General features: G+C 45.3%; 1 pseudogene; it reads right to left on the reverse strand.

Annotated features, from left to right (window-relative positions):
• Positions 1-226: 226 nt before the first annotated feature.
• On the reverse strand, positions 227-345 carry LOC137622139 (5S ribosomal RNA; annotated as a pseudogene).
• Positions 346-10,100: the final 9,755 nt, after the last annotated feature.

Here is a 10,100-nt window from a genome sequence, read left to right on the forward strand (position 1 = left end):
GGGGCCAGAAAGTCCAGTTAATCGTTGCTTTGAAACCACCGGAACTTGGGCCGCCCCACAGGGAACTTATCCTGAGGCGACCGTTCGGAACTTTAGACGGGTCAATGAGGAAAAGAGAACTAGGAAACGTTCCAAGGTAGGGCTGAAAGATCTGCTTGACAGAGAACAGGTACTGCGACTCTCCTCAGCCTTGCCACAGTCAACTGAAGGGAAGGGTCGGAGGAGGCGGCAACAGAATCTGGCGTCCCCAGGCGGTCACCCATCCAAGTACCGACTAGACCCGACGTTGCTTAACCTCACTGGACGGACGAGAAGCGGGGTTTCCAACGTGGTAAGGCCGTTGACTCAATATCATGGCTAGATACTCCAGACGTTGAGGCAGAAGAAGAGAAGGCTCCTAGCAAAATACCATGAACCCCCACTCATGGTAAGCATCCGGAAGCTTGTCCCGGCGCTGAAGAAGGTCGAACCCAAGCCTACCGACGTTGACCAGAACTCCAAAAGGCGAAGGAGGCGGAAGCCTGCACCTGAGCGGCCATAAGGAAAGCAGGGAGAGTTCTCTGGGGAAAAACCTGCGATGCCACGGCGGGATCGCCACATTGCATCTTAAGCAGGAATACCTGTTGTTTAGGCTGAATTCCACGAGCTTCCTGGAAGATGGATGGAATGGAAACTGAAAGTACCCGTCCTTCCGATCCAGGGCCTAAGGAGTCCCGCTGCCTCGTTACCAGTCTGATCGATTCTGCTGTTCCACGCTGGACAAAGTTTGTTCGACAAACTTGATCAGAACTGAGAGGTCGACTACGGAACTCCCGTCTCAGATACTTCCTTACAAGAAAGGATCGACTGAAGAAGCCGGGGGGTGAAGCCATCGACGATCCTATGGAGGACCTTCTCCTAAGGCATGGATCATTCTGCCCAGACAGGCAAACTCTTGCCGACCCTATGGCATAGAGGTTCAGAGACACTGAATTCGCTGACAGAGACGGCAGGCGCGATATCAAGATCGTGCAGGAATGGGCATCGGGAAGCTGTCATCCGGATGAGTAAACTTAGGCATCCTCCCAGCGTGAAACCTGCAAGGGGGGGGTGCCAATCCTAGAGTTCGTGAACTCTGCCGCTCCCTCTAGAACTATGCCCCCCCGGGAGAGCCTCCCGTGCCACCTGTTCCTGACAGGAGAGAACTGCTATTGGACACTTTGTCTCAGTTGTCGTAGCCGGTTCGATAACTTAGGCCGACGTGGCTAAAAGAAAGAGGCGCTGGAGCCCTGCAGGGTCTGGAAGAAAGCACCTTGGAGGAGTGAAAACGGAAGTCAACTTCCTCCACACAACCGCTGTCTATGTCTCTGTCCTTGGGCACAAACAAACTCTTCTCAAGGATGGAAGGGTGTCTGAGAGTTGTCGACATCCACGGATGAGACACCCGAAAGGAAGCCCTCGGTCATTGCGTCCAGATGGTCCAACATCGAGCTTGCCCGCAAGTTTGAAACTTGACGACGAAACGCCAAGGTGCTTGAGCCCGAGAGGAGGAAAGTACCCATGACCTTCCTGTAGCTTCCTTGAACAAAACCTCGGGTCGCAACCGAGGAGGGAAAGGACCTGGTAAGCCCCTTTCACGAGATGGAGAAGAGGAAGGGGTAAACCAGTCACCCCTTGGCCGATGGAGAAATCTCAAACGGAAATCCCCCTGGCAAAACCCTTCCAGGGAATGACGGGGAAGGGCTAACCCATGTTCTGGAAAGAAGAATGTTGCTCAGACCTCCCTGAAGATTCTTCCAGCTCTTGCATGTGCCAAGCTCTGCGTTTACGGAGTGAGACCGTGTTCTGGAAATACGCTCCAGAAGACTCGCCAGGCTGGGCATGCTGCGAAACCCCAACAGGAATCGCGGTCGCAATCGGCCTGGCGCTCGCGCTATGGTAAATAAATGGTTTGCTCGTGGGCGAACGTGGAAGCGCCCATGCGCGGGCACGCAGGAACGCACACGAAGATGAGCGAAGGAGCGCAGAAGGAGGGCGAGCATGGTAGGAAGGGCGAGAGCTGGTGGTCGGCGAGCGATAACCCATAGGCGAGCAATGGATACTGCAAGAATTAAGCCGACGTTCGCGCGAAGGGACTCCGTCGGCCCGCGCGATGGGACTCCGTCGGCCAGCGCGACGGGACCCGTCCGCGCGATGGAATACCGTTGGTTTGCGCGTGGCCGAAAATTGGAGAGCATGAGCGTAGGCGTGCAAGCACGTGGGCGTGCGGTCGCGCGGGCTTGTGTGGACGCGCAGGCACGTGGGCGCGCGGTTGAGCGCAGGCGGTCGGGAGACCGATGACGAGCGATTGCGCGATCTGGCAAGCGATAGCCCGTAAGAGAGTGAAGGCACGTTGGCAAGCGATGGCGCGTCGGCAAGCGACGGCGCGTTGGCGAGCGGTGGTGCGTTAACAAAACGCTAGCGCGCAGGAGAAGAATCGCGCGGGCGCGTAGGCGATTGCCAACGCGAGAGAGACTAGTGATGGTTAGCGAGCATCGCGCTAACGGAAGGCGCGCAGGTGCAACAGGAAGGTGAGCGCTGAAGCAAGCTGTTAATCAGGCGGTCCTAGACGGTCAGAAAACCGTTGGCGCCCATTGGTGCGTGGCAAAAAAGGGCGCGCAGATGTGCGCTGGCGATTGAAGAAAGCTGGCGCACAGAAGGACAGAAGTAAAGGTGAGCGCTGGCGAGCAGGAGGAAGATCTACGGCAAGACTCAGCTACCGGAGATCGTGGTCCACAGCAGGCGAGCGCTAGATCGCTACTGATGGTGTCCAGGGGAACTGACACGCGTGGCAGATCGATGGCGATCGTTGACGCGTAGGAGATCGCTGACGAGCAGGTGAACGTTGACGCGTCTATGGTCGCTGGCGAGCTGGTGATCGCTGGCGAGCAGAAGGCAACGCGTTGAAGCCTGTGCGTAGAAGAAGAGTCCTTGTCCAAGACCTGAACCGAAGTTCTAGCTCGCGAGGGCGAACGTGGCGCACAGGGCGCGTAACAGGAACAGCAGAGATGATCATCATGAGAGGGCGCGCAGGGGAACCCTGACACGCAAGGGAAGAACCCCCGTGGGAGGCAACCCTTTGCCCCGAAGGAATCGTTGTCCGTCGGGAGACTGATGTCCGTCGGAAGACCGTTGTCTGTCCGCTGGGAGACTGATGTCCGTCGGAAGACCGTTGTCCGTCTGGAAGACCGTTGCCCGTCGGAAGACGAGGTCAGACTGCTGTCCATCTGCACCAGAGGCGGAAGATCAAGAAGAAGGAGTTGTAGGCTGCATACGGAGATTCAAAAAGGTGCCTCTTAGCACCCTTACAGGGAGATGGGAGGCCCTTACGACGAGGCGGACGGTGAGCCTTACGGCGAAGGAGGCCAACAGCAACAACAGCAGAAGAATCCTCCGAAGAGGAGTCTCTATGAGTGTACTCTCTCGCGAACGAAAGAGAAACACTTCGTAGAAGAGACTGGTCAGCCAGTGACCTAAAAGGAGCAATCCTCCGAAGAGGGGCTCCTGCAGTTGCCCAGCCCCTTGAGCGAAACTGCAGGTGCGACCGCTCAGCACCAAGAGTATAGTTGCACGAAAAAAAGGCAAGAGAAGAACCCCCCAAAAGAGGAAAACTCAAGCCTGGACAGGAAAAACTTCCCTCGGAAGGAAAGTTACCCACCCAAGGAGGCGAGCCTCCTGAGAGTTCTAAAATGAACTGGAGAGCTGTCAATTGTCACGGGAGTACTTCCAGAAGAAGGAGACACGCCCCTGACGAAAATCCATAGGGGAGGCAGCAACAGCCGAATCCCCAGGCCTCAACAAGACAGCTCACACCGTTGCCATATTACAGAAACGAACTAGATCGGTAACAGTAAAAAAATAAAACAAAAATCATTAGTACACATTCATTCTCCCGGGAAGGCTCCGAAGAGGAATCCCGAGGGAAAAGAAACACAAGAATTACACAACAGGCACGTGCCCTCACAACCACTTACACTCACGGAAGGAGAGCTGTAACCAACACAGAATTATAACAATTATAATTATGTAACTATGTAATTATGTAATTTAAAAATGAATGAACACTAAAGAAAGAACGAAAACCCCAAAAGGAATCGTTCTACAAAGCTGAAAAAACAACAAATACAATTAGATTCATAAACTAATTGAGACAAAAAGTACGGCGTAGCAACCCCCCCACACGGGAAGGAAGCTACAAAAGGCGTAGTAACGTAGTAAAAGGGTGAACGACCTCAAGAGAGAGAGAGAGAAAGACCGAAGTCAAACTCGATCGCGACCCATAAAATTACACCATGGTGGCCTAAACTGCCGAGGGCTCCATGGAGATATCGTACACTACACACACAAGCACAAACTCTGAAAAGGAAACTTACTGATTTCTATACTCAAATATATACATAAACATGAGAAAATGTTTACATATATATTGAGTAAAAGAAAAGTAAGTGATTAAGTAAAGACAAAACAACAATGGCTGCCAAGCGAGGACAAAGACAGAGTCGTCTGTCCATGTCCGAGCCAAAAGTGAAAGTGGAGCATTCACCTGTGTGTGAGGGGGGGGGGGGGGGTAGCTAGCTACCACTCCCCTACCCCCCCCCCCCCCCCGCTAACTAGCGCGGGGGTATTACACCCTCGTTAAATTCTAATGGCTCGCCATTTCAGCTACGCTAAAAGGTAAACCCAATGTAAATAGCATGGTTTGTATTTCGGTTACGGAACAAATATATTTTCTGTTCGAAATCACACCCTGTAATACAATACAAATTTACCACTGTAAGTTACATTCATAAAGAAATACACAAGTACAAGACACAAACAAAATCAGAATTACAACAAAGTGTTACTCACATATATTAGTGTGTATTTAATCATTGCGTACTCTGTTTGTTCAATTATTACACTGAAAAAGGTCCTCATAAGTGATGTGTTTCCCATGCATGAAAAGTGTTACCAAATTTTCAAGTGAAGATATTCGGCTTATCCTATAATATATTTTATTCCCTAAAAGAGTGTGGGATTATAGACAATATTCCGTAAAATAATAGAGGGTATTATTACAGTTTCAACCATTATGGGAAATCTATTATAATAATATTTTTCCCGAGTAAAGCACGTGATAACAAAACACTTCTTCTCAAAACATTATTGTCGCTAATGCATACTTACAGAGAAAAAAAATATTTCAGGTATTGAAGGTCTTGATTTTTTCTAAGTTTACTGTATATCTTTCCATGGGCACGCAAGGTAGCTCTTGTTAGTTTGTATATCTGTTTTCATCTTACTTGGCTCCTCCTCATTGCGTAATGTGACAATATTTGCTTGAATGTGCATTTCCTCCTCCCACTAATGTCGCTCCTCCAATCAAAATATTACTGGGATCTTTTCAAGAGTTATTATTGGCGTCCTGCTAGTAATGTTACTCTTTCAATGAAATTAAGAGTTTTTTTTTCAAGAGTTATCGTTGGCAATTTTTTCCCTTATAATTTGTTTTCGTCTATGACAATGTTCACGCTTAATCAAATTATCATTCATTCCTGGCCATATTGTTAAGAAATTTTTTGTAAAAGCTATCGTAAGGAAAGGCTTACGGAAATATTGGAAGATTCATTTTGTCTCTCATTCTTATCCCAAAGATCTGTTTTTCATGCAATATACCATTGTAACGGATAGTATTTTGTTTTTTTCCTATTTCATTGTGGGAGAAACGCCTGATTGTCGTTTGTTTTTTATTTTGAAACCTGCCGGTCTCTATACGTTCAGCACTCTGGTTACTTAACTGTCATGGATCCTCCGGTGCAGGTGTGCAATATATGTCGCTATTCGTATTTTAAGGTGATCGCTCGATTTCATGGAAGTTATAATGGTACTCCAGAGGTTGTGAATAGGTTTCTTAGAGAGCATTCAGTATTACCCATAAGTGTTAAGTGTGCTAAATGTGATTCACCTTTACTTTTCCATGAGGATAGGCATTTATGGTACTGTACAAAATAAGTAAAAATACCTAAAACGAGGAAAAGACGTATGTGTAATTATAGTGTTAGTGACTATAAGGGAACCTTTCTTCACGGGTCCCGCCTTCCCCCGTGGAAATTAATTTTATTTGTTAATCATTGGTTGCATAAGTGTTGGGACCACCATTTTGTTATTAAGGGCCCTAGTATATCTCCTTCTACTAGTGTAGACTGGAGAAGCTTTTGTTCAGAAGTGACTGAATATAATTTCGACAATCAAGAGGCTATTGGTGGTGATGGTGTACTCGTTGAGATTGACGAATCTCATCTTGGAAAACGTAAGTATGACCGTGGAAGGCCTCTGAGTGACATATGGGTGTTCGGGGGTATTGAGAGGCAGTCCAAAAAAAATTTATTGTGCCTTTAATCGACCCATTACCACGGAGGCGTGATGCAGCTACCCTCATCCCTTTAATTCAGAAGTACATTAAATGGGGCGGCATTGTTGTTAGTGACAAGTGGCTGGCTTATAACTCTCTGCAGTCTCTCTGATACAATCACCGTACTGTTAACCATACAGAAAATTTTGTGCATCCTTCAAACCCCGACACCCATACGCAAAATATCGAACGTCTTTGGCGGGAGCTGAAGGAGTGGATACAACGGCCTGATAACCGTAGTGAATACTTCAGGTAGTATTTATTAAGATTTATTTTTATACACAAATATGCCGAGGAGGAGCTGCTCCATAATTCTTTTATTACAGCCAGCCAATTGTATCCTCCACAATCTGAGGCACAACGTGTTCCCAGAGGTATAGATGATTCACAAGAGGCTCAACCACAACCTTCCACATCTTCATCGTCAGGTTCCATTTAAGGTAAGAAGTGACTTAGCAAAATATATATTTAAATTTAGCCCAGGGTAAAAGGGGGTCACAGGAAGGGGCGAAGCCCCCACGGGTAGGTAAGGAAGGAGCTAGGAAGGACACTACTTTTAGGTTAGGTTAGGTGGGATGGTTAGGTTAGCTGGTGATTGGGGTAGGTCTAGGGTCTGTGACCGGGGTCCTTCTAGGTTAGGTTAGGGGGGTTTGTTAGGTAGCTGGTTTAGATTAGGGGTAGGTTTAGGTAGGTCTAGGGTCCTAGACCGGGGGCTTCTAGGTTAGGTTAGGGGGGTTTGTTAGATTAGCGGGTTTAGTTTAGGGGTAGGTCTAGGGTCTGTGACCGGGGTCCTTCTAGGTTAGGTTAGGGGGGTTTGTTAGGTTAGCTGGTTTAGATTAGGGGTAGGTCTAGGGTCTGTGACCGGGGTCCTTCTCGGTTAGGTTAGGGGGGTTTGTTAGGTTAGCTGGTTTAGTTCAGGGGTAGGTCTAGGGTCTGTGACCAGGGTCCTTCTAGGTTAGGTTACGGGGGTTTGTTAGGTTAGCTGGTTTAGATTAGGGGTAGGTTTAGGTAGGTCTAGGGTCTGTGACCAGGGGCCTTCTAGGTTAGGTTAGGGGGGTTTGTTAGGTTAGCTGGTTTAGTTTAGGGATAGGTTTAGGGTTTGTGATGAAAGATTAAGGTCTGTGGAATACTTAACAGCTTTCAGGATTTGTTCTCTAACATAACCCATTTTTTTTATTGCAAATATCATTTGATGCCCCCCCCCCCCACCCAAAACCCCGGTTCCTACCTGGTGTCCCCCATAATTGTTGGGATGAAGTAGGGTCTTTCTGCATTACAACATATGAAACAAAAACAATAAAAACACGGTAACAAACACTGATTTTTCTGAAAAACTCGTTTTAACTCCAATTACATAGTAAATCTCTAAATCGGATGGTTTGCGGTCAAAATAAACGTTAAATCCGTTGGAACTACACTATTTCTGATGCAACAAATATATTTTTATTCCAGTTCCCCATAATGGTTGAAACTGTAATTTTACCTAATAGAGAATTAAAACACTATCATTTAATTAAATAGCACAGAATTAAATATGCTTCTAAATCTAAATGAAAATGTAATGTTTTACATTGGAGACCTGTACTCACGTGCCTGTATTTACATCCAGCTGTCAAAAGTCTACGACGCTCAAAGAAAAAAATAACAAGGAAAACATTTTGGCTTGGTTTTGCTTTTGTAGTTGTTATTCTGCATTACACTTTGGAGTTTGGCATGCTGATACTGAGTCACAATAAACGCTCACAATACAAATTTCACATACACAAAACAAACAACACAGCAACACAAACGTTTTGGCAAAGATGTTGTCTGTGTAAACAAACTCTTTTGAATGAAATCCCGTTGATCACTGCTTTGCCAAACATTTTTCCTTCATTACAAAACGCACAAAACATTCAAGAATCAGAGGAAGCCATTATATCTATAAATATTGGCGTATAAATTCGAAATATTACGTAAAAGATGTAGCAATAAGTTCGTGTCACACAACAGGAAACTTGCCGCCGAAAGCAACCACATTCCAGTGTTGCCACTTTGCTCTCACTCAATATCCACGCCGAGATGCCATTTTATCCACAAAATATCTACAAAACTTCTTCAATGTTCCACAAATTAATCCACAAACCTTTTCTGTACAATATAATAAAACCTAAATTTTTATAGTGGCATTGCATTATTTGACTTGATCCACATACAGAAACAATCTAAGTGAAATAAAAACCATTTTCCAAAGCAGAACGGTATCTCTGATTATATTTCTTGTCACTCATGACTGAGACAACTACTCCAAATGGACGAACTTGACGAAGAAAAATTGTTCTAGAGTAGACTGTAGGCCGTATCTGTTCACACTATTTCCTTCTTTCGTTTGTTCGTTCGTCTAAGAACGCCTTGCCTATGGCAAAACACGGGCTCTTGTGCCAGGGAGAATTTCCTTCATTGGATGACGATGATTTATACATGTCAATGTGGGCAGAAAAGGTGTAAAACTATTTAAGTTCAGAAAATTCCTGTAGATATGTATATATATATATTTTTTTTTTGACATGGACAAAATCATCGATGGAGAAGAGAGCAATTGATTAAATGAAGTGAAATCAATAACAAACAGAAGGCATCCATAATATGATGTCTGATTGTGTAGTTTTCAGGTCGTATCTTGTATGACAGAACACTATTTAAGTCGGATTAAAAACTTCATTAATCCTACCCTGAACCGTGGAGGAAAGATAGAGGCTACACGCGGTCAGCCCCACTCTCAGAAGCCCGAAGAGTATATTTTAAAGTCACACACACACACACACACACACACACACACACACACACACACATATATATATATATATATATATATATATATATATATATATATATATATATATATATATATATATATATATATATATATACACTGTCACAATATTCTAATTTTTTCTTCTTGGTTCGTTAAAGTTTTTATAGTTTATATAGGAAATTCTTATTTTCATGTCACTTCTTAAAATATCTTAAATTTCCTTGTTGCCTTTCTTCACAGGGCTATTTTCCCTGTTGGGGCCTCAGGGCTTATAGCATTCTACTTTTCCACTGGGGTTGTAGCTTAGCAAGTAATAATAATAATATCAATATATATATATATATATATATATATATATATATATATATATATATATATATATATATATATATATATATATATATATATATATATATAACGGATTTTGAGCGAAGCGAAAAATCTATTTTTGGGTGAGATGGCCATGTCGTCCTGATGGAAGTTCCTATAGGGTAGCTTCCTAGGGTATATTACAACTACGGCGATATTCCCAGAGAATTTACCTTAAGGTACCAGAATTCTAACTCCTGGAGCGAGTATCCCTCGTGAAAGGGATATCGCGACATATCAGAGGATGTATTCTAGACACGTCACATGGCAATCTACAACCTGGACAGAGATTTCGTCTCGTAGGAGGTGATTGATGAGATACGAATTCTGGAAAGAAAAAGGGGAGCCGCTCCCAAGGCTTCCCTCTCCCCCGATTCGTATGCGTGCCTGGCGCCAATCCTGGCGCCATCTGTATTCCTTGTAGCGTACACGAGGTGCTACAGATACTGTATGTAGGGAGGGGTCCTACAGCCCTTTCTTAGAAAGGCAAGGGCGGGTCCATCAGGATGACATGGCCATCTCACCCAA

This window comes from Palaemon carinicauda, chromosome 28 (assembly GCF_036898095.1).
Source record: "Palaemon carinicauda isolate YSFRI2023 chromosome 28, ASM3689809v2, whole genome shotgun sequence".
Lineage (NCBI taxonomy): Eukaryota > Metazoa > Arthropoda > Malacostraca > Decapoda > Palaemonidae > Palaemon > Palaemon carinicauda.